Raw genomic sequence first — 24,655 nt, forward strand, 5'->3', positions numbered from 1 at the left:
GTATGGATTGTGATAAGAGTTGTATGAGCCCTAATAAAATGATTTTAAAAAGAAAATACCATGGTTTGGATCAGGCGTACCTTAGTCCTCAAAGTGACGTAAGTTGTATGAATTGAAGAGATATAAGCAAGAGCAGTTAGAGAGAGGTGATATGCCTCAAAAGTCAACTATTTGAGATCAAAGGGCAGAATTTACTCAAGGACAAGGTTCACCAGGGTCAAGTAAGGAGGAGGAAGAGAAATAGAAAACATAAGAAATAAGTGGGAGGTTACATTGTGGGGACTGCATTCCGTGATATGAAACAAAATGTGTGTGAATTGTTAGGAAAACAATTTGGGGGGGGGGAGCATAAACCTATATACTCAATTCGCAATAATAGTAATTTTTCAAAAGGTGAGTGCTGTTGAAATGGTCCAGGTATGAGATGACAAGAAGTGGGATTATGGTGCTGATAGTTGGGATGGAGAAGGCAGGAGTTATCAGAGACCTACTTGAAAGCTGTGAGGGAAGGGCAAGGTCAGGATGTGGTGCCGGTCTTACAGAAAGCACTCCAGTGAGTGACATCCCCCCCACAGACCACTTTGGCCCATGTTGAATCTGGGCTCACATTTCTTTTTATTTCTCAGTACTGACTGTTCTAGGAAGTTATGAAGGTGACCTCTTAGTGTTCTCTAGAGAAACAGAATGAGATGATAGGCAGGCACACAGACATTTTAAAGAATTGGCTCATATCATTATGTGAATTTGAAAGTTCAAAATTGATAGGCCAGGTGACAGGCCAAGGAGTTCGACAGCCTTGACTTACAAAATCCATATGTCAGCTGATAATAAGAGTGGGAAGAGGGTTTGCAAATGTCTGTTTATAGGTTGGAGACGACAGAGCACACTTGAAAGAAAAATCCCCTTTTCAGGTGTTTTCCACTGACTGGATCATCATCATCACCATATGACGATGAAGGATAAATTGCTGCAAATGACCTCTTTAAATTGCTAAAGGGCAAAGATGTGTCTTTGAGGACTAAGGTGCACCTAACCCAAACCACGGTATTTTCAATAGCTTCATGTACGTATGGAAGCTGGACAGTGAATAGGGAAGACTACACAAGAATAGACATATTTGAATTATGGTGCTGGTAAAGAATACTTAATGTACCGTATGATACCAGAAGAACAAACCAATCGGTCCCAGAGGAAGCCCAGCCAGAATGCTCCTCAAAAGTACTGATGGTGAGATTTCCTGTCCCACACGTGGGCCTGCTGGCAGGAGAGACCAGTCCCTGGAGAATGACACCGTGTTTGATAAAGGTAAAGTGGAGGGACAGTTAACAAGCTGGAAGACTTTCGGTGACATGGCATCAGCTATCACAATGACTGGGAAAGTGGGACAGGACCCGTGTTGGGTTCTGTTGTACACTACCAATTACAAGCCGCTCCACAGCCCGTAACAATCCCAGCGCTCTGTGCTAGCTACTGCTGATTTACTCCTATACTTCATAACAACCTATGTCTGCACAAATTGACACGTAAAACAAACCACCACAGGATGCTACTCTAAAGCCTTCGATTTTTATACCCTAAAGGGCAACACATTTAGCACAATAAATAAACACAAGATTCATTTAAACTTTAGAAGTCAGTGTAAGAAAGACGATTGTGTGATGATCTCCTATAATTTAAGCTTCCTATCCTGCCCACAAGTAAAGAAAGAACAACTGCATTTATCCATTTATGGCGGACATTTGTCGGTGCTGTAGTATCAAAGTTACTTTTCAAAACAAACCCTGGCAGAGTTTTAATTTTGAATCATCCCATGTTCTTGAACTGATCGTTAGGGGAGAACTGCCAATTTTGAAGGGCTACTGAAGGTAATAAAATATTCATCAGATAAGAAGACTGCCAAGAGCTTCAAGAGCCCCACTGCTTCCTCAAATTAAATAAGGGCATAGACTCCTTGGAGCATGTTAAGAAAGAGAATGCTGGGTGTTTCGATGCTGCATTTCAAACCTGAGCTGCTGAAATTCAGTTGCGAGGAGCTCGTTTCATCGAGGAGCTCTTGTGACAGAGTGGTTGAGGACTGGGCTGCAAGCCGAACGTCCAGGGGGCTGACCCTCCCAGTCACTCCAAATGAGAAGGATGTGGGAAACTGCTTCTGTAGAGATTTCCGTCTAGAAAACCCCATGGGGCAGTTATACTTGGTCCTATAGGTTTGCAGTGAGTTGAGACCTACTCTATGGTACACAACAACCATAGCAAAGCTTGATCCAAGGGTGAGGGTTGAGGGGAAAGTGTCTTTTCGGAATAAGTAAAATTCTGAATATTGTTCAGTGATGACTATCACTACATAGCAAGGCAGATTGTCTTGCAGTGAAAGATGGCAACATAGGCGGGTGCACTACTTGTTTCCCACACAACAAGGAAGCCAGAAAGGCAGGGGGCAGATGAGAAATTTGGAGCTGTCGGAGGAAAGAGTAGTTGAGTAGACTAAACACACAGATGGAAAATCATGGAGCAATCCGTAAGTGATCACTGGTGAATTCTTTGCATGCCAGAAGGAGATGCTCCACCTGTGGTGCTGGGCAAGCTCTTATCCTGATAATCACAAAGGACACCTGAAATTGACCCCTAGGCCAGTCACCAGCAGACTAATTTCTCCACATTGCCCAGCCAATGATAGACAGGTGAGCACCCGCCGGCTCACCACACTCTCCTAGGTGAACATGACACTGACCGGACGCATGCGGTACCCCAAGTGACTGGCTGTGCTTCACCGCTCCACATACACAGGTAGTTGGAGAAGCCTGGCAAAGGGGAGGAACAAGCCGGAACATCATACAACACAGGAGGCATGGCAAAACTACTCAAGGGAGCCTGAAACATCTTGGGCTCTCCATGGTTGGCTGCCCCAGTGCGCACACAATCATACATTCCATAGGGCAGAGACTGGGCATACCCACATGGCTCCAGCACAGAGGTGTGATAGATATTTTGGCTTTTCAGGGTTGTCGTGGGGGCTGGACTTTGTTGCTGTTGTCGTCTCTTTTATTCCTTCCCTTTTCCTTTGTATTGATAAATTGGCAGCCTCCACAGTGGAGAAACCAACTCCAATATCTACCTCACCTTTATGTGCACGTAAGTCAGCGTGAGAGAAGGGTGTAGGGGGTAAGAGTAGTCAGTGTTTGCTTGTGTGTGTCTTATCATGTTTTCATAAGTCACCAGTGGAGACACACAGGACACAGAGGGGATAATAATCCTTCACCTGTCCCACAATTCCCCATCAACCATAAACCATCCGAGATTCCACCCTCATGCATTGGTGAATGCCCTCCAACTGTGAGACTTTGATAAACACGTGCTGGCAACTGAGAAAGGGAAGGAGCTTTGGGTTGCAAGTGTGCTGAATGGGTGTGTGTAGGGTTTCCATTCCCGTGGTTGTTTGCAGGTTTATTCTTGACAAGAGAGACACTGGGTTGCGGTTTTTCACTTTTTGTTCTGTTGTGTTTATGACTTCTGTCTTGCACTACTTGATGGAGTCAGCTGCAGCCATATGACCCAGCCGTCCTCATCACTCCAACAGTTGCATCAACATGTCTCAGACCCAGCACACAATCTCAATTCACACAAAGAACAAGATAAGCTAGCACAGCAAGTGATCGATATAAAGAGCCAACATATTTTTCGGAGGAAGAAAATGCATTGGAACTCCCAGAAAAGAATTCAGAAGAATGATATTCAGGTACTTTCAATGGATGGAGGGGTGAGGTGAGGGGATCAAGAGAACTACTGAAAAAATAAACAAAATACTGGGGAAAAAAACAGCAAAAAATAGAAATCCAGAAGATTAATACTAAGATGGCAACTTTTCCTTACATAGAATTAGATAAAATTTTAAGGATCAAAGCAGTAAAACTGATGCGATGGAAGACCAAATTTGTGAACATGAAGACAAGTCTCTCAATTCCAACTTTCAATAATAATCAATAAAAAGGGCCAAAAAAGAAAATGTCCAAGACTTGTGTGAGGTGCTATCAAGAGAAAGAATATATATTATTGGCATTTTAGAAAAGGAATAAACAAAAATTTCACGGAGAAAATCGTCCACGAACTGCAGGAAAAGAGAGCTTCCCTAACCTGAAAGAGGAGAAAATAAGCACTCAGGAGGCTGGAAGGTTCCCAAACACGAGTGACCACAAAGGGAAACCCCTGTAATGTCTCATACAAGAATGTTCTAAACTCGAGGACCAGGAAAGCGCAGTGAGAACAGCTCAGGATAAAAGAGCAGCTCCCTACAAAGGAGAAGCAGCATAAATGAGCTCAGATTTTCCAGCAAAAGTCATAGAGGCAAAAAGCCAAAGGAATGGCATGTATAAGACTCTGAAGGAAACAAACTGCCATCCAAGAATCTTATAGCTAGCAAAATTACCCCTCAAATATGAGGGGAGGACAGGGTGTGTACAGATGACGAGCACCTAAAGAAATTTGTAAAAACAAGAACAACCGTACAAAAAATACTAAGGGGAGTTCTTTGGACAGAGAATTAACAGCAGCAAACTGAGATCAACGTACAAGGCATCACTACCTAGAAATCAACCCATTTAAGGTAATAGTGTGAACAAAACATACAAGACTATAAAATAGGGAGCCACATACAGCATCCCACAATGAAGACCATTACAAAGTAAATAGAGGGAGTAGGGCAGATACAAAGCTATTTGAAATAATACTATCTGGCTCCTGTTTTTGAAAAATAGTTTTCAGGAGAAAACAAATGTTTTAAAGTTGGGAAAGAAATAATAAGTTAAAAGAAATTACCTCAAAGAAAATAGAACATTTCATCAAAATAAAGAGGAAAATGGAAAAAGCAAATAGTTTTAAATAATAATAATCATGAATAAAAAGAAAGAAAAGGAAAGGAAAAAAAGCGACCAAAAACCTTACAAACAAAAGGAACTCAGCAAGGAAGTTACGAGGACCAAAGAAATCAATATGACAAAATGAGCAATAAATTCATACATATCATTACTGACACAAAATGTAAATGAGTTCAATGCACCAATCAACAGGCAAAGAGTAGCAGTTTGGATAAGAAAATTGTATTCCCCAACACACTCTAAAGAAAATAGGGCCCATAACTATGCTGCTTATAAGAAACGTATCTTAGACACAAAGACAAAAATGGACTAAAAATCAAAGATGGAAAACATATATCAAAGTTAATGACAATCAAATACAGCAGTAGTAGCAATATTAATCTCTGATAAAATAGATTTCAAGGCAAAATCTATCATGAGACAAAGGTGGGCCTTACATAATAATTAGAGGTACAATTGAACAAGAAGACATAACCATAATAAATATCTATGTATCCAATGAAAAACCTTCAGTTACATTAATAAAACTCTTAGAGTTGAAGAGAGAAATAGAAAATACTACGATAATAGTAGGAGATTTTAAAAACAATACCACTCTTGAGGAAAGACAAAACAACAGAAGAGAAATTCAATCAAGACACAGAATAACTGGCCCTCTGCTCCTCCTCGTGCGACAGACAGCCGCCTCTCCCGTTCCCCTGCTGTCCCAGCCGCATCCCGGAGACACGATGGTGAAGGTCGGAGTGAACGGATTCGGCCGCATTGGGCGCCTGGTCACCAGGGCTGCTTTCACTTCTGGCAAAGTGGAGATTGTTGCCATCAATGACCCCTTCATTGATCTGAACTACATGGTCTACGTGTTCCAGTATGATTCCACCCACGGCAAGTTCAACGGCGCCGTCAAGGCTGAGAATGGGAAGCTCGTCATCAATGGGAAGGCCATCTCCATCTTCCAGGAGCGAGATCCCGCCAACATCAAGTGGGGTGAGGCCGGTGCCGAGTATGTCGTGGAGTCCACCGGTGTCTTCACCACCATGGAGAAGGCCGGGGCTTACCTGAAGGGCGGTGCCAAAAGGGTGATCATCTCTGCCCTTCTGCCGATGCCCCCATGTTTGTGATGGGCGTGAACCACGAGAAGTACGACAACTCCCTCAAGATTGTCAGCAATGCCCCTGCCCCACCAACTGCTTGGACCCCTGGCCAAGGTCATCCATTGACAATTTGGGCATCGTGGAAGGACTCATGACCACAGTCCACGCCATCACTGCCACCCAAAAGACCGTGGACGGCCCCTCTGCAAAACTCTGGCGCGATGGCCATGGGGCTGCCCAGAACATCATCCCTGCATCTACTGGTGCTGCCAAGGCTGTGGGCAAGGTTATCCAGGAGCTGAATGGGAAACTGACTGGCATGGCCTTCCGTGTCCCCACCCCCAATGTGTCCGTCGTGGATCTCACCTGCCGTCTGGAGAAAGCTGACAAGGACAATGACATCAAGAAGGTGGTGAAGCAGGCGTCCGATGGTCCCCTAAAGGGCATCCTGGGCTACACCGAGGACCAGGTGGTCTCCTGTGACTTCAACAGTGACCCCCACTCTTCCACCTTTGATGCTGGGGCTGCCATTGCCCTCAACGACCACTTCGTCAAGCTCATTTCCTGGTATGACAATGAATTTGGCTACAGCAACAGGGTGGTGGACCTCATGGTCCACATGGCCTCCAAGGAGTGAGAGCCTCCTGGACCAGCAGCCCCAGCAACAGTACTAGAGGAAAAGAGGCTCTCAGGTTCTGGGGAGTCTTTGCCCCCCATTCAATCCCTTAACATACTGAGAATATTACATCCGAACCCCCTGAAGGAAGGGGAGGGGCTTAGAGAGCCCGATCTTGTTATGCACCATCAATAAAGTACACTGTACCTAGAGAAAAAGAAAAAAGACACAGAAGAACTAAACAACACAATCAATCTTACTTCTTAGACACAATCATAACACTCCAATCAATAACACAATATATATTATTTCAATAAGCCCCAATGAGATATGAGCCCCAATAAAATGATTTATTAAAAAAAAAAGTGAAGGGGTGGAATTTAGCCCGTCAATCAGGTTGCAGCTTGATGACCTCATTTGGAGGCGCTATGGAGATAAACAGCTCACTGGCGGCAGGACACACACTCACTCCCTGTGAGAAATGCTGCCTGACAAGACACATGCGGCTATGCTAGAGCCCTGGAGCTGAAGGAGTCACGTGGAGGCCCCTGCCAATGCTGAGATGCCTCTACTGCCACTGGATCCACAAGACTTTCCACCCACAAGCCTGTGATCATCCTGCATTCAGCATCGTTGCATGTGTTTCATGAGTCTGGAGAGGACTTTATAGATTGCTATCAGACATATGGGCTACTATTGGAGTTATGGACTGATCTGGGCTGGGCTGGGATGTTTTCTCAATATTCAGTTGTTCTTGTATATTAAGCTCTTTCTTATACACATGAGTGTCTATTAATTTTGTTTCTCTAGTCAACCCAGACTAACACAAAGCCCAAAATCCATTTGTGGGGTCTCCAAATGGATTAAGCTTCTGATGAATCCTCTCTGACCAAAACTATGTTAATAGTTTTGCTATCATGTCAAGTGCATTTGAAAGTGGATTATTGCAGATTCGGTTAGGTTAAAATTTAACACCTTATTATTTGATCTCTCTTTAGATCCATTTTAAATTTATTCCAGTTTTTTATATATTTTGCTTTCTTAGCAATCAAGGTTTTTCTCTATTTTACTTTGCTATTGTTGTTGGGTTTGGTTTTTGTCATCATTTGTATGTTTTCTGTACATGAAATCCAAGACAGGTAAATCTATAGAGACAGTAACTGGATTAATGGTTTCTTATGGGTATTGCAGGGGAGGTTGGAGAATGGGCAAATGGGAAGCTAGTAACAGAGAGAAAGACATAACTAAGAGCTAATAACAGAAGGAAAGAAAATGTTCTAATACTATGGTGATGTTTGCATAACTCTTTTTAATATGACTGAACTACTGACGTGTAAGATATGTGCAGTATGTTTCTTTAAAAAAGAAGCCGGTTCTTTGAAGGATTGACAAAATCCACAAACTACAGGCAAACTTAACAAAAGCAGGATAAAAGACAGACATCAGGAATCAAAACCAAAATTAGTAACATCACAACAGAACCAACTGAAATAAAAAGGATATTAATATAATACTATGAAGGACTGCATTCCAACAAATTTGAAAATGTAGAAGAAATGGACACATTTCTGGAAACATATTTCCTACCTAAATTAGCACAGACTGATATCGAAAACATCAAAACACCCACAAAAAAATAAGGAATAGATCAGTCATTCAACAACTCCTAGGAAATAAAAAGGCCAGGATCAGATGGCTTCACTGGGGAATTCTATGAATCATTCAGAGGAGAGCTGAGGACCGTCCTACCCTATTGTATCCTGCAACTGCTCCAGAATATCTAAAGGGATGGCAAACTCCATTATTCATTTTATGAAGCATGCATAACCCTAATGCCCAAACCAGGCAAAGGCATTACCAGAACAGAATTACAGGTCAGTATCCCTAATGGACATTGATGCAACAATCCTGAACAAAATGCTAGTCAACAGAATCCAACAAAATAGCTTGTACAAAGTCACGATCAAGTAGTATTCATAACACAAATGCAGGGATAGTTTTGAATTAGAAAACAGTACATGTAACCCATCATATAAAAAAGCAAAGTACTACATGATCATAAACTGATGCAGAGGAGATATTTGGCAAAATCCAACACTCATTCTTAAAGCCTACTCGGCAAAATAGGAATAGAAGAGAAATTTTGCAACTATTATGCTGGAAAAAGGTCATTGTCCACAGAACAAATAGCCAATATCTCACCCAATAGGCAGAAACTAAAAGCATTTTCATTAAGAATGGGAACTAGACAAGGATGCCCTTTATCTCTTTATTCAGTATTATGCTGGCACTCTTAGAATGTGTTATTTTAATTAATGTATAATTTACCTCCATTGGTTCTAATATGCATTGTGATGGCTACACAGAAACTCAGACAAAACTTCTGATTAAAGGGTTCATTTAAAATATTAACAAGTTGTAATGCCAGTGCGAAATGTTTGGAGTAGTTGTTTTCCAGGACATGTTACAAAGTTTCAGGTCTGCTAATAAATGTCCAAAGGGGCATACAACTCTGCTGTAAACTTTAAAGCGTTCAGTTCAAGCTCCAAGGGTCAGCAAACTCAATTCCCTAAGCCCCAGCCCAGACACACTCAGTTCCACATCCCTGGGTCAGCAAAGCCAACTTCCCCAATTAAATACCCAGAAGCACCCCAGCCTCATCCCCCAAAGCACCCAGCTTGCTCCATGAGTTGGGGAGCCCATCACTCTGTCCAGGGCTCTGGGTCCTGGTTCTGCTGCTGCTCCTCTGATGGTATCGCTGTCATCCGGATCCATGAGGTTCATTGCTCAAGGACGGTGAGTCCAAGGGACATGCTCCACGCCTGGCTCTTGCTGGTAATGAGATCCCTTCTCCTGATTCTAAGAGGGCTCATTTTAGACACAGCAGGATGCTACTTCAAGGAAGCTTGTTTGGAAGTACTCAGAGTCCTATCAGTATCTTCCCCCGCCTTCTTACCCGGGTAATGTAGGGAAGGGTCATCTGGCAGGAGACTTTGGCTAGAAGAGCCACATTCCATAACTCACTGTCCTTGCATTACTTAAAGAAAACTTGTAAAAAAAATAGAAGAAAAGAAAAGCCAATTGGATTCCTGTATAAGGAAGAAAGTGGTGAAGAAGAAATTAAGAAAACAATACCATTAACAATAGCCACGCAAAAGATGAAGTACGTAGAAATAAACCTAACAACAACAAGGACGAAACGTGCACAAAGAAAAATAGAAAGCACCACCACAAGAAGCCAAAAGAGTTCACATCAATGGAGGAATGGTCCATGTTCAGGAAGGGAAAGCATTGTGAAACTGTCCACACTACCCAAAGCAATCTATACATACAATACAACTCTGACCCAGATCCCAGCCTCATTCTTTAAAGAAAAGTAAAAACGAATCACTAATTCTATATGGAGAGGAACGAGACCCTGGATCAACAAACCATACATAGTTCTTCTTAAGTCAGGAAACGAAAAATAGGAGGGCTTCCATTCGCCCCGTCAAAACCTACTGCACAGCTCCTGTAGTCAAAACCACCCGGTACTGGTACAAAGACAACTACATCGACCAGTGAAATGGAATTGAGAACCCAGAAGTAATCTATCTACTTATAGACCACGGATTTTCTAAAAGGACTGAAATATATTAAATGTAATTTACATAAATATAATAAATTAAATGGGGGAAGGAGAGTTTCTTCAACAAATAGTTCTAGCAAAACTAGATTTTCACTTGCAAAAGAATGAAACAGCATCCATACTTCCCTCCATATACAAAAATGAACATCAGATGGATTAAAGACATAAATGTAAACCCTTGAACTGTAACTATCACGAATGAGAAAATAGGAACAAACTAATACACATCATAACACATCACCAACAAAATGAAAAATATACATACAGCAGAAGACAAAATAAATGACTGGGACATGAGAGAAGTAAGACGCCCTGTCCAGTTCACAAGTAAGAGTTTGACTAGAGAAACTGGCAAGGATTCTAAAGAAATGCTTTAATAAAATACTCTTATCTATAAATACTAGGATTCCGGATTTCCCATTTATTAAATAAATAACTGTTAAGTGCACAAGAAACCCTGATGACTCTGCTAACGATGAGATCAGAGGTTCACACCCAGCAGTGGCTCCTTGTGAGAGAGGGGAGGTTGCTTGCTCCTACAAAGATCTACAGCCTTGAAAACCCTATGTAAGGTTGCTATGCATTGGAAGCAACTCAACTGCAATAGATTTGGTTATAGCTGCTGGGTGTGCATGATTGTATTTTAGTGGCAGAATTCTCGAGTTCCATATGGGAGACCCAGAACTAATTCTGTGCCCATCTGTTCATGTGCAGTCACAAGCGCATCTGTCGGTGGAGGTCTATGTGTTGCTATGATATTGCACAGGTGGCAGCTGCGCTTCAGATGGACTAAGAAGAAACGCCTGGAGACCTACTTCTGGACGTCAGTCAGTGAAAACCCTGTGGGACATGATTTCCAATCCGCAACAGATCGTGGGGATGGCACCGGACCAGGCATCACTTCATTCTGTTCTGGATTGGGTGGCCATGAGTTGGGGACAATTAGAGGGCAGCTTACACTACCAACAACATAACTGCTGACTGAGGGAAATTCTCAATGGGATGGATTTACACAATTAGCTGCTACAATGGATTCAAACATGCCAGTGATCAGGCAGATGGCACAGGACTGGGCCATGTCTAGCTTTGCTGGACACGGGTTGCCGTGAGTCAACAACAGCAGAGTTCCTGACTCTCCAGCCTCCACAGAAGCAGTCCCTTCTTGAGCAGTAGTGTGCAGTTGTTTATGTCAGGGACAAAGCTACCTGCATAACACAATTATTTTTTTCCATGATCGGATTCCTGCCAGTCCAGATGTTCCAAGCCAAACCCTGTCCACCTTTATATTCTCCAGATTCATTATGCCCCTTACCACCCCCCACCAAAAAAACAAAACCCTTTTAGTCTTTTAGATGTTAGATCATTGGTTCTCAATCTGGGCTGCAAATTAAAATCATGGAAGAAGAATTTTTAAACATATCATACCTGGGTCGACCCTCAAAATTAAAAACAAGCCTGTCACTGTCAATTCTATCCCAACTTGTGGAGACACCATGTAGAACTGATCCATAGGAGTTTCTTGGCTGGCATCCTTAAGGAAGCCGATTGCTAGCCTTTCTTCCATCCCAACACTCAGTGGATTTAAACCATCAACCTTTAGGTTAGTACTTAACTGGAGACCCTGGTGGCATGCTTGTTAACATGAGGTTGCTAATGACCACTGCTCTGAAAAAAGACAGGGATGTCTACTTCCATAAAGAGTTACAGTCTCAGAAATCCACAGGAGCAGTTCCACAGTGTCAGGATGCATCAGCATCGACTCAATAGCAGTGAGTTTGCTTTTTAGTTTTGTGCCATCCAGGGGCCTAAGGGTCCATCCTCAGAGATAATAATTTAATGACTCTGGGGAATCTGTGTGACTAGGATTGGTGTCAGTCAGTGTGGTAACTCAAGGTCATACACACACACACACACACACACACACACACACTTGTCAATCTCCTCTCATACCAGAATCTTTAGTAGTGATTTATTTACAATGCGAATCAGAAAAATAGTGAGGGACAATATGTGGCAAGTTGCTCCAATGAAATTTCTTAAAGGAATCCAAGAATGAAGGCCCCACACAAACACAGCACACTGATATGAAGGGGGCCAGGAAAATACCCAACACAAAAGGCACGAGATGACAGCAGTGAATCCACAATGTGATCATAATTCTGAATATCAAAGGTCTCAATTCATACATTAAAAGACCAAAGCTAGCAGACTGGCTCAGAAAACATAACCCATTCATCTGTTATCTGCAAGAGACACACCTTAGGCTCACAGACAAAAGAAGACTAAGACTAAAAGGCTGGCGGAAAATATACCAGGCAAAGAGCAACTTTAAAAGAGCAGGGGTTGCAATCCTAACTCCAACAAAATTGACCTCAAGGTTAAAACATAACAGGAGACAAGGAGGGGCACTATATAATGCTCAATGGATCAATAAACCAGGAAGCAGAAAGCATAATAAACCCATACATGCCTGAGAGACCCATGGGATTCATCAAATAAACTATTCAAAAGATGAAAAAAATAAACCACAGATTCAACAATCATGTAGGGGATTTTAAGACACCTCTATCAGAGAAAGCTAGATCACTGGGAAAGAAGCTCAGCAAAGAGGCTACAGAGCTAAACACTACAATTATGCAACTGGACCTGATAGACCAGTGGTTCTCAACCTTCCTAATGCCATTCCTCATGTTTTATACATGAGGAATACAGTTTAATACAATTATTAAATACAGTTCCTCATGTTGTGGTGACTCCCTCCCACCATAAAATTATTTTCGTTGCTAATTCATAACTGTAATTTTGCTACTGTTATGAATTGGGTAACCCCTGTGAAAGGGCTATTTGATCCCCAAAGGGGTCATGATCCACAGGTTGAGAATCGCTGTGATAGACATATATCGAGCTTTCCATCAAAATACAAAAAAAAATTCACATTCTTTTCAAGTATTCATGGCTCATTCTTGAAAATAGACCACATTGAGAACCACAAGTTGAGCCTGAGTAAATTCAAACACATAGAGATTATTCAGACATCTCAGATCACCACGCCATAAAGCTGGAGATCAATAAAAGGATGGCCAGAAAAACAAGGGCAAACAATTGGATGATGAATAATGATCTTCAGCTACACGAATGGGTACTGGCCCAGATTAGATAGGAAATTAGAAAGTTGTTTCTAGTAACTAATGAGAATACAGCATACTGAAACCTATGGGATTACAGCAAAAGCATTTAACAGAGGTAACTTGATAGCAATAAGTGCATATATGAAAAAGAGTGACTTAGGACTGATACAGAATCACAAAACTTCCAGCAACTAGAACAAAGTCAACAGAACAACCCCTCCAAAAGCAAAAGAAAAGAAATCATAAAAATCAGGGAAGAGTTAAACCAGTGGGAAGACAAAAGAACAATGCAAAAAATTTATACAGCAAAAAGCTGGTTCTTTGAAAGGATCAACAGAATCGACAGACCACTGGCAAACCTAACCAAAGAAAGGAAGGAGCAGACATCAATAGCCAGGATAAGGGATTAAACGGGGAAATCACAAAGGACTCCAATGAAAGTACTATGAAAGTCTGTATTCGAATGAATTCAACAATGTGGAAGACATTGACAAATACTTGGGGGAGGAGGGCGTGGGGAACGCCCACAGATCAGATGGCTTCACAGGAAAATTCTACCAAGCATTCAGGAAAGAGCTGACATTGATCTTCCACAAATTATTCTAGAGCGTAGAAAAGGATTGTAAACTCCCAAACTCATTTTACAAAGCCAGTATAACTTGATACCCAAGCAGGTAAGGATCCCATAGGAATAGAGAAGCACAGACTGATATCTCTAATGAACATAGATGCAAAATTCCTTAACACAATTGTGGCCAATAGAATTCAAAAGTATATAAAACATATCATCCACCATGATCAGGTGGGATTCATCCCAGGGATAGTTTAACATCTGAAAATCCATCGGCAGTATATACATTGACAAGAAAAAGTGTAAGAATCACATAATAATATCTAGACGCCAAAAAAAGCATCTGAAAATATCCAACACCCATTCCTAATTAAGACACTCAAGAAGATAAGAATAGAAGGAAAACTCCTTAAGGTAGTACAAACTATCTATGAAATGCCAACAGCCAACATTATAGTTGATGGAGAAAAGACGAAAACAATCCCACTGAAAAAGAAGGCCAGACAAGGATGCCCCATGGGAAGAGTTGGAGGAAATTATGCTAAGCAAAGGCAGCCAATCACAAAATGGCAAGTACAACATGAATCCCCTGAGGTAAGTATAATCAGCACAGCAGGAACAGAAGAAAATCCACTTATCTCACAATATACAGGCTGAGGTACAGGCAGTTGAGTGGAGGTCAGACCAAACTCAAGGAGATACATGTTATTCCAACACATAGAACGGGAGAGGGGAGGAAGGTGAGTGAGAAAATAGGGTGGGGTCATTAAAAAAGCGGGGGGGGGGGATGGTGGCATGGGGAAGAGCTGGGCACTAACCCACCCAGGGGGAGAGTATTGGTTAACTCTTCACAGAATTGGGAATGTGCATAAAGATCATACCACAGCACATCAAACCATGAGGGCAACGTAACCATGCAGCACAGTGCATGAAAAGATTGGCTAGAGGGCTGGCCCCAATCAGAGCCAAACTGACCCTCTCCCTAGATGTGTGTATGACAGAGAACAACACTAAGCCTACAGGTAGGGGAGAGGGGCCTGTGTACCATGTCCACATGGAAGGAAACCAGGAAGGAAAAAGAGAAAGGGGCGATCGAGACCCCATATCAGCACCCCAAGCCTGGAGAATGATGTCCCTGCACAGAGCTGCTAAGGCACAGAGAGGACTGTAGGGCTGACAACAGTTCGAGACATGTTGTCCCCTTACTGGAGCACACCATGACAGAGGACAATACTGGGGGCACACGACAGGGAGTTAGTCCAATCTGAGCTTCCCACAGTGGGGTGAACCAAAATGGGAACATAACGGATCAGCAATGGGAGCAAAGACAAGTCACAAGGACCCTAAAGATCCCCCAAAATGGACTTCAGCCTAGGAATTCCCCCAAGACCAATGGGGAGATAGTCATAAAGGTCAGTGAACAGGCCTGGAGTTATGTATGTTTTTTCTTCCTTTTTTCGTTTCAGTCTTTTGTTTGGTCTATGTTACTATTGGTTTGCCTACTTACATAAGATAGGCATGGGAAACAAGCTTGAGGAGAAAGCAGTGGGGCAGACAGTCCCAGAGGGACTTGGGGGGAGAAGGAGGCAGGGGAAGGAAGTGGTGAGCAAACACCACCATAGACAGGGGAACAACTAGGGAATTAAAATCAACAAGGGGGGGGGGTGTAGGGATCCTGGGGGTGTTGAGAGGAAGTGCCAAGAGGCAAACATAGGGTGAACGTGATTGTGGGACAGGAGAAAGATAAAAGGAAACAGAGGAATGATCTAGGAAGCAAAGCTATGGATAGAGGTATAAGCATATGTGTATGCATGTGTAAATACATTAATTCATAAAAATAGAGGTGTTGGCCTATGTACATATATTTATATGGCAATATACTGAGGTAGTGGATGGACTTTGGGCCTCTGCTCATGTTCTCTCTCAATGCAAGAACACTTTGTTCTAACCAACTGGCATTCTGTGATGCTCACCTTCCCGGCACAATCGCTGAAGACAAAATGGATGCATAAGCAAATGTGGTGAAGAAAGCTCATGGTGCCCGGCTATTAAAATATATAGCCTCTGGGGTCTTATAGGCTTGAGTTAAACAAGCAGCCATCTAGCAGAGAAGCAACAAGTCCACATGGGAAAAGCACACTAGCCAATGAAATCACGAGGTGTCCTCAGGACCAGGTAATGGGCATCAGAAGACTCACAAGAAACCAACAAACAAAACCACATTGTTGAGAATGAGGGGGGTCGGAGCAGAGAACCAAAATCCATCTGTAGACAGTGGTTCTTCCCCCCACAGAGAGACCACAGGGAAGGGATAAGTCAACCAGGGTGCAGTAAAGCACCAATGAAACACACAATATTCTTCTGGTTCCTTGAGGCTTCCTCATTCCCCACTATCATGACTCCAATCCTGCCTTTCACTGTGGGCTAGGCCAGAGCATGTGCACAAGTACAGATAAGAGATAGAGCTCACGACTCACAGAATTCAGGCACAGGAGTGGGAATAGCAATAGCAGAAGGGTAGGGGGAAGATGGGAAGAGTTGAGGGGAAAGGGGGAACTGATCACAATGATCAACACACAAGCACACACACACCCTCCAGGAGGATGAACAACAGAAACCATGGGGGAAAGGAGACAGTGGATGTTGTAAGATACAAAAATAATAATAATTTATCAAGGGGTCATGAGGGTGGGAGGGAGGGGAAAAAAAGAGGAGCTGATAGCAAGGGCTCAACAGCAAGTATATGTCTAGAAAAGAATGATGACAATGTAAGTACAAATATGCCTGATACAATTGATGTACAGATTGTTATGAATTTTTTTAAGCTTAAAAAACAAACAAACAAACAAAAAAAGGGCATAGGGGAAAAGCTACTATGACTATACATCCCTGAGGTGATGTTCAGCAACGATGGCAGGGGCCAAGCCCAATCCAGGGATACACACAGCAGGCAACTAATAAGAGGGGAAAGAAAGAGAAAAAATAATTCATGCATAGTGGGGGGAGCAGGGCACTAACCTACTCAAGGGGGGTATTGTTTATATCTCCATGGGGGGGGGGAGAGAGACAGAGAGACAGAGAGAGAGAGAGAGAGCGCTCTACTCAAGGGGGGTATTGTTTATATCTCCATGGGGGGGGGAAGAGAGAGAGACAGAGAGAGAGAGAGAGAGAGAGACAGAGAGAGAGAGAGAGAGAGAGAGAGAGAGAGAGAGAGAGAGAGAGAGAGAGAGAGAGAAACAGAGACTAAACTTCAACCCAATGCACCAAGACGTGAATACAACATACCTGCATGTACCAGGGAACCAATAGAAAGGTCTGTGGGGCCGGCCCCAATCTCGACTATGTTGACACCCCACCCTTCTCAGATGAATGCACTTCAGAGGACAGCACTGGGGCTACAGCTTGGGGAGAGGGTCACATCTGATTAGAGCACATGGGAGAAATGAAAAGGGATGGAGAGGGAGGTGAGGACATCCTGGCCCTCAAGCCCTGAGGAAGATGTTCCTGCTCAGAACAGACAGAACACAGAGAGGACTGTAAAGCCGGCCCCACCACAAGACACAACATCCCTCACTAAACCACAGCATTGCGGGGGCCAACACTGGAAACACAGGGCGGGAATAGTGGATTATCTAACCCCATCACGCTGGGGCAGAACACTAAGGGCAAGCAACAGAGCAGCAAGGGGAGCAAAGTGATGAAATACCAAAATTAGACTTTGGAGACAGAGCATGGCACCTCATCAGACTCGACTAGAAAACACTCATAAAGGCCAACAAACAGATCTTAAACTATTTATAGGCCTTTCCATTTTTTTTGTCAGTGGCTTTCTTTTCATTGTTGCTATTGTTTTGTTGGTCTTGACTTCCTTTGTTGTTTTATTTGGCTTTGCCTGCTTTTTGTGCTTATTGATGTATCTGCAAATCTATCTAGATAAGATAGGCAGTATAAATAATTCAGAGACGAAAAGAAGAGGACCAATGGTTCTGGGTGTGGGAGAAGGGGAGGTTGGAGAAAGGAAGGTTGTGGGGAAGGACCAACCCAGGGACAAGGGAACAACAAGTGAACTAAAATCAATGGAGAGAAGGGCAAAGGATGCCTAGTAGTGCTTAATCAAGGGCAATGTAGCAGCGAGAAATTACTAAACCTGAATGAAGTCCGAACATGATGGTGGGACAAGAGGAAAGTAAAAGGAAATAGAGGAAAGAACCAGGAGGCAAAGTACATTTATAGAGGTCTAAATACAGGCATGTGTGTATATGTATATGTATATGTATATATATATATATGAAATATATATATAACGAGAGGGAAATAGAACTGTGTGTATATATATACATATATAGGTATATATAATATATAAGTATATATATTAAGGTTGCAGATGGACATTGGGCCTTGACTCAAGTACTCCCTTAACACAAGAACACTTTGTTCTAATTATCTGGCATTCTGGGATGCTCATCTACCCAACATACTTGCTGATGACAAAATGGATGCATAAGTAAATGTGGTGAAGAATGATGATGGTGCCTAGCTACCAAAAGATATAGTGTCTGAGCCCTTAAAGACTTGAAGATAAAGAAGTGTCCATCTAGCTCAGAAGTAACAAATCCTACATGGAAGAAGCACACCAATCTATGTGATCATGAGGTATCGACAGGATCAGGTATGAGTCATCAAAGACCCAGAACAAAATCATGCCCAAGGTGAATGGGGTGGGGGCATGAAGTGGAGACCCAATACCCATCTGTAAACAATTGGACATCACCCTACAGAGGGGTCACAGGGAAGAAATGAGCCAATCATGGTGCAGTATAGCAATGATAAAACACAATATTTTCCTCTAGTTCTTTGGTGCTTCCTTCCTCCCACTATCATGACCTCAATTCTACCTTACAAATCAAATTAGACCAGAGAACACACACTGCTACAGCCAAGAGCCCGCAACACAAGGAATCCAGGACAGGTATACCCTCCAGGGCCAATAATGAGAGTAGGGATACCAGGAGGATTAGGGGAGAGTGGGGGGGGGGGAGAAATGCAAAATCAATCACAAGGACCAACCTATAACTCCCTTTCAGAGGGACAAACAACAGAAAGGTGGGTGAGGGGTAATGGAGGATGATATAAGATATGAAAATAATAGTCTATAACTTATCAAGGGTTCTTGAGGGAGGAAGGGCGGGAGAGGGAGGGGGAAGAAAGGGAGAGCTGATATCAGGGGCTCAAGTAGGAAGAGAATGCTTTGAAAATGATGATGGCGGCATATTTGCAAATGTGCTTGACACACTGGATGAGTTTATGGATTGTGATAAGAGATGTAAGAACCCCCAATAAAAGTATTTAAAAAAAGAGAAAAGAGCTGTAAGAGCCTTCAATATGATCTTTTAATAAAATTTTTAATGTAATTTCTTAGATTATATATACATGCTAACAACACAATTGTTCACCGCATCATTCACAATGCCTCCATCATGAACGCTGTAGGATGCAGTGGTTTACAGTTATACAATTCTGGAGAGACCGTTTCTATTGTTTTTTTGGACAGACACTTGGAGACCAGAAAGCTTCTTTGACAAAGTGAAGAAGAATAGGCAAAATGGAATGCACACTCTGTGCTTACTAGACATCAAAGTAAAGGAGCAGTCTTTGGAAAATCTAATCAAGGGAAGGAAGATCTATGAGCCTCCCAGATATATGAGTGTGAACCAAGCAGCTCAACAGCTTCTGGAGATTGTTCAGAATCAGACAGTTCGAGGAGAAGAACCAGCCATCACTGAAGAGACACTTTGTGTTGGCCTAGCCCGAGTTGGAGCTGAGGACCAGAAAATCGCAACAGGCACGTTGCAGCAAATGCGCACTGTGGACTTGGGAGGACCCCTGCATTGCTTGATAATCACAGGAGGTAGCCTGCATCCTCTGGAGACCGAGATGCTGAATCTCTTTTCCACCCCAGAGGACGCCTCGGAGTGTCACAACAGTGATTCCCTCTGAATGTGGACCTTTTCTCTGTTGTTATTTTCTTTCATATCTGTATGTACATATATTTGTATAATCAGACAAGTCTTATTCTTGCCTTATAAGTATAAAACATGGAGCCAGGAAGAAAGACATCGACTCAACAGTGCTTGGCTTCCTGCGACCATGAGTTTTCCCTGTGCCACGACGTGCCGTCTCAGCTGTTGCTGCTCTGTCGGCCACTTTCTGGGATGGCCACCTGGCGCAGGCCGAGTCAGAGCATGGACCCAGACAGCCATTTTAAAGGCAACTTTCATTTGTTAAATCAGTTTTTATAAAGTGGTTTGTTAACTTGATGTCATAGGCTATAACTTTGAGAGGTAACTGGAATGTGAATCACTTTGAATTAAGCAAAAGTGCCAGAGTTAAAGAGTAAAAAGGGAAAAAGAAAAGCAAATTAAAAGATTGGTAATCAAAAACAAAAACAAAACCAACACAATTGTTTTGTAAAATCTTTCTACATTCAGTTATTGTATTAGTAAAGCCTTTCTGGATTTTTCTTCTTCCTGCCTGTTAATTCCTACTTCATTCTCAAAAAAGTTATTGATATAAGCTTAGTAATACTACTTAACACAATATTGTAGCTACAACTTTAGAAAATTTGACAAAATCAGCAACTATAAAAACACCCACAGCAATGGAAACAGTGGGTGGGTGAGTGGTTGAACGCAGACAAAACGACGTCATTCAAAACACCATTGTAAATGTGCAGTTATGACAGCCCGAGGACATTCCAACCCAAATCCAAACCCACTGCCACGGAGATGATTCCAACAGCACTAAGTGACCTTGTAGGACAAAGGAGAATGGCACCTTTCAAAAGGTACGAGGACGGACAGTTTTAGACTTGTCAGTATATTGATATCTCTAAGGGAGGCTTACAAAAATTGTTTTTATTATTCTAGTTAGACAAATTTTTAAAAGAAACAAATAATAATTTCTGCTGAGACAATGCACAAAAACTTAGAGGCTGTCACTTCATCTGAGTGTCACCAGATGTGGTAAACAGCTCCCACACCCCCTGGTGACAGATGCCACTGCCCTAGGGGTGGGGTCCAGCCTGTGGAGATTTGTTGTTGTTTTTTTTTAAATGTTCCCCAGGTGATTCCAACGTGCAGCTGGACTTGAGAGCCACTGCCTTTAGGACGTGGCTGCTTGAAGGGCTAGAAGCTCTCCACACCTCTCCTCCCCCTCAAATCGGTCCAACAAGATCAGACTCCACATTCCACCTCTCAGCCCAAGCATCATCTCACTGCTGAGTCATCTCCCCACCCCCAACCCCACCCCCACCCCGGGCTGAAAAGCCGCTCTCCTCTGTGCTTCATTAGTCACTCTGCGTGCTTGTGTCAGAGCACCTGGATCCAGTTAGCACACTTTTCTCATCTTCTGTCTCTCCTTTCTCCCACTGCCCTGTTCAAGTTTACAAGCGAGGGCTAGCTCTGCACACCCTCAGAGGAACTGCTAGCAGGAGTCTTAAGTGGCAGAGATTAGCTACTTTGACGGCACCTTCTCTGGTTTAAACTCCAAAGTCCCTTGGGGGAATTTTTCAACAACACTGGTATTGGAAAGACTCATAAATTCGCTAAATTCTCTAGCCCAGCTCAGGCGGTGGAGATAGGAGATAGTAGTGGTGTGGGAGGCTATAAAACTCTGCCAAGAGGCCCAACTATTGGGACAAGTGAGTTTAGGGGGTTTGCAGTCCAGTTGGCCATTCTGGAAACAACAACAAAAAAGCCATGTGTCAGGCATTGTTTTAGGGCATTTACATACATCTTGAATCACACCCTAGGACAACCTGTCTTGTATTACTATTGTCACTAATAATCACTACGCGTCGCCCTCTTAGAACGGCTCCATAAAGTTGTGGAGGTGGTGAACCTTTAAATGAAATCCAGGACAGCTACACCTGTAGAGACTAGACTACACTAACCGCTCCTCAGGCTTAGGGAAGGGGAAGTTGGGGGAGTGCAGAGCTATTGATGATGTGTACAGGACAGAAGAAAGTTAAAAAAAAAAAAAAGAAAGAAAGTATCCTAAAATTGATTGCAGGCTCTTTTTTTTTTATGTGTGTGATCCAAGTGAGTTTTTATAAAGGATAGACGTTTCAGGTTTTACAGTAAACCGAACAGAAACACCCTCTTGTCACTGCACACCCACATGGATATCTGCTGGAGGGGAGCAGGGAGCAGAGGGATGGGGAGTGAGGGAAGGAGGGAGAGACAGGGGGGAGGGGGGAGAAGGGAGAGAGAGTGAGAGAGAGAGAAACAGTCGATTGCAGGCTCTTTTTAATACATTGAAACCCCTGAATTATATGGTAGGTGAATTCTATGTCTGCAAAACTTAAACATATAAATAAATACTAAAAATGGCATGGTTTATTGAATATATAACTTAAAAATCAGGGTAACATTTTGACTAGAGAGTGAAAAATGTTCTGAAGTGGAAAAGAACTTTCAAAATTCTTATACCACATCTTATCAGCATTGCTGTGGAAAAGAGGGCCAGAACTGAGTTCACATAGTAACAATTTACCATATAATACACACACACACACACATCTTAAGTGAAGTAGATTGACTCATCTTTCTTCAGCAGAGAGGCTGGTGGGTTTGAACCATGAACCTTAGCCTACAGTACCACCAAAGCTCCTCTCCCTGTTTGCCAAGTAATAATATTCATATACCTTCATTTTACAGACAGAGAAACTGACAGTAAAAGCTTTCCTATATTACTTCATATTGGCAAGAATCTTGTAGGAACATTATTCTCAAAAGCCAAACAATTTACAGATAGTCATATACTAGAAAGTAGAATCAAATCCAAATTGGCTGCTCATTTCAAAGTTTAGGGAGCACTGACCTATGGTTTAGAAGTTCAGGGTCAGTTATTACTTGTCTTAGCCTGGAAGCTCTGTTGAAACTGGTTCTGCTTCATAGTGACATGAAAGGGACATGGGTGGTGGCTATACATGAAGTGCATTGGCCACAAATCAAATCCAGACCTCCAACATGGAAGGCAAGCATGACATCACTGAATCACCACGCTTGGCTTGCTCTAAGGATTTGAATAACCTGTTATGCCAGGGAGATGCTTTTGTCTGCAAATAACAGCAACCCTGGCTCAGATTCCTTTGTTATTTTCTATAACAAAGTATCTGGAGAGAGTAGGGCCTCAGGCCTGATGTGGTTGGCTGGCTCTGCAGTGTTCTTCTTCCAACATCACTGCCCCAAGAGCTGGGGTCCTCTCTAAGGATGACCACCAGACCCTGTGGAACACACCCAGACCAAACCACAGGCCTTACCTTCACCAGTCATGGGCAAGGAGATGGAATAACCACCGGGAAGGAATGACGATGCAGAATGGGTGCCAGCAGGTCAAAGGCTGGCTCCAGTAGCCTGCGCTTCCAGGTTGTCTTTGACCTCTCAGAATTCTTTTACGAAGGCGCTCTCATTTGATGTCACAACAATCTTTGTGAAAATGTGGGTTTTGAATTCTCCTCAAGGATGGTTTCGTGTTTAGACAAAAGGTATGCAAATTAATTTTAATATTAATGCTCCACTTATTTGCTCAAACCAACCCTATATAGCTAAAAAAATCATTATGTTAAAGTACACATCTCACAAGCTAATGGCTTCCTTCGGCTTTAAAATTCACCTGACAAATTCTGCTTTTATCCATCTAACAAGTTTAGCAATCGCTTTAATTAACAAGTTTATAAAATACCCAAACCGGAAAGAACAAACTCATTGTCATTGAGTCCATTCTGATTCATGGAGACCCTACTGGACAGGCTAGAACTGTCCCTATGGGTTTCTGAGACTGTAACTCTTTACAGGTAGAAAGCCTCATCTTTCTACTGAGGAGCCAACTGGTGCTTTCGAACTGCTGACCATGAGGATCACAGTCCAACACCTAAGCACTGAGTCACCAGGGTTCCTTCATAAAATACTATGCATACGCATCAACAAACTCTGTAGCCCCAACAGAAACGAGGTGAATTTGGTCCCCTCAAATCTTCTTGGGTTTATAAGACACTTTTCCTCAAATTTTCATAGAGGTTGCTCAGCTATCAAGGATTTTGAACAGAATGCTCATCAAATTCTTACTGAAGAAACTAAAGGGGCAAATAGAACTCTACTTATCAGTACTATATCAGTTACACCTTGGTTTCAGGCAAGGTAGAGATAAGTAGCCCAAGACCAGTTAAAATGCTAATTGCCGTCAAGTAGATTGGGACTCTCGGGCACCCGTGGGTGTCAGAGTAGAACTGGGCTCCGTAGGGTTTTCGGCGGCTGATTTTCCAGAAACATATTTCCAGGCCTTTCTTCTTCATTGCCTCTGGATCAAGTGGAATCGTCAACCCAGTGCCTTAGCTGTTTGTACTACTCAGGGACGAAGAGAGAGAGAGAGAGAGAGGAGAGAGAGAGAGAAGAGGAGAGGAGAGGAGAGGAGAGGAGAGGAGAGGAGAGGAGAGGAGAGGGGAGGGGAGGGGAGGGGAGGGGAGGGGAGAGGAGAGGAGAGGAGAGGAGAGGAGAGGAGAGGAGAGGGAGAGGGAGAGGAGAGGAGAGGAGAGGAGAGGAGAGGAGAGGAGAGGAGAGGAGAGGAGAGGAGAGAGCAGGCGCGAGGGAGACAGGGAGGGGGAGGGGGAGAGAGAAAACACAGCAATCAAATTGACTCTGACTCATAATGGCCCCTTAGAACAGAGTTGAACTTCCCTTGTGGGTTTCCGAGA

The 24,655-nt window shown here is 42.9% G+C and overlaps 2 pseudogenes; both read left to right on the plus strand.

Annotated features, from left to right (window-relative positions):
- The first annotated feature begins 5,564 nt into the window (after positions 1-5,564).
- Positions 5,565-6,596, plus strand: LOC142427386 (glyceraldehyde-3-phosphate dehydrogenase-like; annotated as a pseudogene).
- A 2,752-nt stretch (positions 6,597-9,348) lies between these two features.
- Positions 9,349-19,923, plus strand: LOC142427475 (diphthine methyl ester synthase pseudogene; annotated as a pseudogene).
- Positions 19,924-24,655: the final 4,732 nt, after the last annotated feature.

The sequence above is a fragment of the Tenrec ecaudatus genome, chromosome 15 (assembly GCF_050624435.1).
Source record: "Tenrec ecaudatus isolate mTenEca1 chromosome 15, mTenEca1.hap1, whole genome shotgun sequence".
Classification (NCBI taxonomy): domain Eukaryota; kingdom Metazoa; phylum Chordata; class Mammalia; order Afrosoricida; family Tenrecidae; genus Tenrec; species Tenrec ecaudatus.